Source organism: Propithecus coquereli, unplaced genomic scaffold (genome assembly GCF_000956105.1).
Source record: "Propithecus coquereli isolate 6110/MARCELLA unplaced genomic scaffold, Pcoq_1.0 Scaffold222, whole genome shotgun sequence".
In the NCBI taxonomy this organism is placed as follows: Eukaryota; Metazoa; Chordata; class Mammalia; order Primates; family Indriidae; genus Propithecus; species Propithecus coquereli.
Window position 1 is genome coordinate 2,986,578 of NW_012147412.1, and position 5,597 is coordinate 2,992,174.

Sequence of the window (5,597 nt, forward strand, 5' to 3'; positions counted from 1 at the left end):
CCTCTACTCAATGCTGCCAGCAAAACTGGGGATGTTTTGCCTGAAACAGAGAAAACTCAAGGGCATATACCTGGCATGATGTAGAAGTGGATTTGTTTGCAGGCCAATGGGTAGAAATTTCCAGGCCTTGTTTCTTGGCCCAACCTGAAGAGTTGTCTGTTCCTAATGTTTATGAGTTAACTTATAAGGTAATAAGCTCTCCATCACTCTAAGTGTTCACATAGTCAGATGAGCAACCACCAGAAATGTCACAGAGGTTGTCCTTCATGGTATCTATGTCCCTGTACAACTCCTATGAGCTCATGACTGTGAATGTCAGTGGGACTAATGCGCCATGAGAACTCTGCACCCTAGTCTTCTAGGTTAAGTTCATTATTCCTCCTCCCACACACATTAATAATACTTAAGTTATTAAACGTCAGTAAAGAATAAGCCATTGCACTTCAGCAGAATTCCAGATAACTGAAGTTCGACCTGTGGTCAAGATGTATTAATCTTTAAGCACCTCTTTTTTTCTAAATTAAACAATAAAAAATTATTTTCAGACTTCCAGTTCTCTGTCAGTCATGAGCGAGGGAGCAGGAGGGTGTTCAACTCCACGAGCGAAGCAATGCCTAAGTCAAAGGAACTTGTTTCTTCAAGCTCTTCTGGCAGTGATTCTGACAGTGAAGTTGGCAAAAAGTTAAAGAGGAAAAAGAAAGTTGCTCTGGAAAAACTTGTGAAGAAGCAAAAGACTGGTGAAACTTCAAGAGCTCTGTCGTCTTCCAAACAGAGCAGCAGCAGCAGAGATGATAACATGTCTCAGATTGGGAAAATGAGGTATGTTAGGCCAGGAGCGGTGGCTCAAGCCTGTAATCCTAGCACTCTGGAAGGGAAGATTGCTTCAGCTCAGGAGTTCGAGACCAGCCTGAGCAAGAGCGAGACCCCGTCTCTACTAAAAATAGAAAGAAATTAGCCAAACAACTAAAAATAGAAAAAAATTAGCCAGGCACAGTGGCACGTGCCGGTAGTCCCAGCTACCCAGGAAACTGAGGCAGGAGGATCTCTTGAGCCCAGGAATTTGAGGTTGCTGTGAGTTAGGCTGACGCCACGGTACTCTAGCCCAGGCAAGAGAGTGAGACTCTGTTTCAAAAAAAAAAAATGAGATATGTTAGTGTTCGGGACTTTAAAGGAAAAGTTCTAATTGATATTAGAGAATATTGAATGGGTCCAGAAGGTGAAGTGAAACCAGGAAGAAAAGGTATTTCCTTAAATCCAGAGCAATGGAGCCGCTGAAGGAACAGACTTCTGACATTGATGATGTAGCAAGAAAACTGTAAAATCCGAGCCATATAAAACCTGTACTGTTCTAGTTGTTTTAATATGTCTTTTTACATTGGCTTTTGTTTTCTAAATGTTGTTTTCCAAGCTATTGTATATTTGGATGGCAGAACAATTTGTAAGATGAATACTTTTCTTAATGTGTATTATGAAAAGTTTTCTAAGTGAAGCTAATTGTCATGTTTATTAAGGAGGATTGCTTTGTGCTCACCACCTAGTGTAAAATAAAATGAAATAATCCAAAAAAAAAATTATTTTCAAAGCCAAAAGGGCATAGCTGCTATCAAAAAGAAGATGAATTGGTTTATTCATTCAGTAAATATCTACCGAGTGCTACTATGTGCAGGGCAAGAAATGTAGGGGCTGAAGACACAGGCCTTGGACTCCTGGTCCAGAAATAGGCAGAGGTGGCTGGGAATCCCAGCCCTGTGGGATAACAAGGAGAGCCAGGCTCAGCAGGGAAAGGGAGCTGGAAAAGCTGTGACCACCCTATGGGGTTACGATTTATGTTAAAGGTACCTGTAGCCAGGCCAGAGAGAAAAGAGAGGCTGAGAGGGAAGCACACATGGAACCTGGGCCAAGGCACCACTGGGTGGAGAAAATTCCCTATCGGCACCAGTGGGGAGGAGCCCTGAGCTGGGAGGACAGGACCCGGTACCTAAACCAGAGGCTCCTAGGGAATGACTGGAGCTAGTTACAAAACTACCATACAGGGACAAATGACAGCAAAAAGGGGGGTTGGAATTTCCACTCAGAAACCTGCATTTCAAATCACTCTGAGACTGTTCTATTTTATACCCTTTGTGGAAAGTGACTTCAGCTTCCCAATATTGATTTTTGGGGGCTGTTTTTCAAAGCACGTGAGGAAAATGAACAATAAGAATAAAGAGCCAAGAAAATCAATCCTAATCAAATGTAAACAATAGAACAAGCCCAACGCGATTTTTAAGTTAAGTACACTTAAAGCTTCAAAAAGACAATACAAAGAATAACATTACTTAATTTAAAAAAAAAGAAATTATGAAACAAAAACATAAACAAAGCTCATCCCTTTGTAGTAGAGAAAAAAAAGATACAGCTCGTGTGTGTGAGTGTGTGTGTGTGTGTGTGTGTGAGTGTGTGTGTGTATGTGTGTGTGTCCTGGTGTTTCCTCCCCTTCCTCGAAAAGGTTTTGGCTCAGTTTGGTTGCATTCCTACCTTCCAAGGAGGATACTACCAGGCCAGACCCATTAGGTATTGCAATGCCAAGTAGGAGAAAGTAGATAAAGCAGACAGGAAGAAAAGAGTGAGGATCTGGTAGGGGCCAAAGCTGGGGGTAGAATAGGAAAGGGGTGGGAGCCTGTCTGAGGACAGCTGTGCGCATTAGAAGACGTTTTGCTGCAATCTACATATTCGTCACTATGTAGGGTAAGATACTGTGGTTATTTTAAAACTATTTTAGTTGCTACAGCGTATCTTTAGATCACAGAACTTACCTGATAATTAGGATTATGGCATTATATGCATATACAACTTTAACTTTGTTATTTTTAAATTCATTTGGTAGAAATCTTTCTAGAATGTATTCCTTACGTTTTGATTTTCTTGAACTAAATAAACAATAATTTAACTTCTCTTCCTGACTAGGGTTATATCAGACGTGCTTCCCCATAAACAAAAGAGTCCCTCTTACTGGGATTTTATCATTTTTTCCTGTCTGTGGCCCTTTCAGAGGATGCCGCTGTAGGCCACACTTTACTGCCCTCCATCCCGGCATCTCCCACTGCGGGAGACCAGACAACCAAGTCGATCCACTTACGTTTCAAATAAAATGTTGGAATCAACAGACCTAAAGGTGATTTGATTCTCTGCTGAAGGAGAAAGGAAAGGATGCAATATTTGTGAAATCTATCTTCTGGCTATTTTACATTGCTTCCTTCTGAGTTCACAGCTATGCTACAAATACTTGAGAATGCTAGAAGTTCAAATGGGGTGAGTAAAACATTACTGTGATGTGAGGACCTGAGTATGAATTGTTGGTTGGAACTGGAAAAGCTGCATCCTGCCCTAGTGTTGGCAAAGGAGACACACTCAACATTACAGAAGGGAGACAGGTTCCCTGAACAATCTCCCTCTAATTCACTTCAGGTCACAGCAGAAGCTCAACTGTGGACTAGGCTTTTTCCCCTGAAAAGGGGTGCAGATTGGTGTTGTAGGGTAGAGCTAGGGGCCATTATGCTGACCCCAGAGAATTCCTAGGTGTACACTCAGGGTACCCAAATGGATGCTAAGCAGCCAGGCAGAGTCATGTCATCCATGATGGAGCCAAGGAGAACCGACAGCAGAGCCCTGCCCTAAACCCACCATCTTTTATCTCATTCTCCCCATGAAAATTCAATTTATTGACACTTACTATGTGCCAGTCACTTTTCTAGGCACTGGAAGAATATGAAGTTGAAAAAAAAAACTCCTTCTCTCCAGGTACCCCAAGTTGAGTGGAGGAATACAGAGAAGGGAGCAGATAACTAAAGAGTAAGGCAGGGTGAGAGCAGCGTAGAGATGAAGCAACCTGCTTTGGAAACCCAGCAGAAACAACCCATTTTTAATAGAGGACCAAAGGAGTCTCACAGAGGAGGTGGAATTTGAGCTTGATCCTGAGGGAAGGGAAAGATTTTGATTCACAGCAAAGGGAGGGAAAGGCATGAAGACCTGAGGGAGTGGCATGAAGAGAAGCCTAGGGGTGTGGAACTGCAAGGGTGTGTGCATGACAGTCATCTACGGGCTGCAACCTGTGGTTAGGAAAGATGCGGAGATGGAGGTTGAGTCAAGTGGGGCATGGTATGCTCCAAGGGATCCTGAATTTGGTCCTAAGGAATCTGAAATGACTCTGCAGACAATAGAATGCATGACCGGCCTTTATGGAGGGGAGAAGTATCCTCTGTTCTGGGAGCCCAGCTGTGTGGACTGTGCACAGAGGAGGGGAGGGGCTGGAGTCGGGTACATATACGAGGAGATCGTTTCAGAGATCCTCACAAGAGGAAGTGCTGTAAAATACCAAAAACTTCCCTCTGCCTTTTCTGTTAAATAAAAGCTCTTGAAAGAGCCTCCACCTCACTGTGAAGGAATAAGCAAGTGCAACGTATGGAGCCACAGTCCTGGCAAAGACTGACCCAGGCCTGCTTGCCCATGTTGGACTTTGCTCCATTAATTCCTGGCCCTTCGCGGCCTGGAAGGGAGTTTGCCCCACTCCACCCTGACCGACTCTATTGATCTCTGCTGGTCATCTCCATGGGTGCACAGCATTCAGAACAGTGAACGAGCCCCAACCAGCGCTACATAAGTGACTGTTGTGTCTGGCTGCACTCTGGCTCTCCTAGTCGCACCGGTGCATGCTGTGAGTGAGAGGCTCAGTCCTCGGCTGCAGGCTGCAATGTTCCAGCAAGTTCCCAATCTAAGCCAAATAGACCCCCATCTAGGCCAAGAGTTCCAACCTGACAAGGTGATTTGGGCTCAGGGGCCCCCAATGGCTGGTTTTTCTTGCATTAAAATAGGTTTTCAGTAACCCCATAGATATAGCCACTCTGTAGGCAACCCTGCAGTACATGAAGGACTCTCAAGTCAGAAAGAGCCAACAGGTCACCCAAGTAGTTTCTAGAGTCTCTTGGCTTCAGCGCTCAGCATTTCTTTCCTGCATGGGGCTAGGTACCTCTGTTTTCATTCTTCATCCCACAGCCAGAGTGATCTTCTAAAATGCAAATGCCTCTATGCCATCATATTAGTTATTGATTCTTGTGTAATAAAAGACCCAAAAGCAACAGCTGAAAACAATCACAATAGCCTATTATTATTATTTCTCAAGGAGCTGGCGGTTGGCCGGGCTCAGCTAAGCAGTTCCCACGCAGGGTCTGGTCAGGGGTGCAGCCAGGCAGTAGCCAAGGTTGGGGTTATCTGAAGCCTTGAAGACTCAAACAGCCAGAGCCGGGGGCTCCTCAGGCAGCTCTCTCTCTTTATGTGGTCTCTGCTCATGGTCCCTCCAGCATGGCAGCTTCGAGGCAGCCTGACTTCTTACATGGTGGCCCAGAGCTCCCAAGGGAAGAGCCCCGATAGACAGCCAGTCGGAAGCTATATTGCCTTTTCTAGCCTAGCCTCGGAAATCATTCAGTGTCATTTCCACCACTTTCTGTTCCATAGAAGTGAGCCACTAACTCTGGCCAAAGGTTCAGGAGGAGGAGCATTAGACTTTACCTTTTGCAAGGAAGAGCGTCATAGACTTCGCAAACACATTTCAAAACTATGAC

General features: G+C 44.5%; 1 pseudogene; it reads left to right on the forward strand.

Moving 5' to 3' along the window:
• Positions 1–603: 603 nt before the first annotated feature.
• LOC105810847 lies at positions 604–1,319 on the forward strand (annotated as a pseudogene).
• The last annotated feature ends 4,278 nt before the right edge of the window (positions 1,320–5,597 follow it).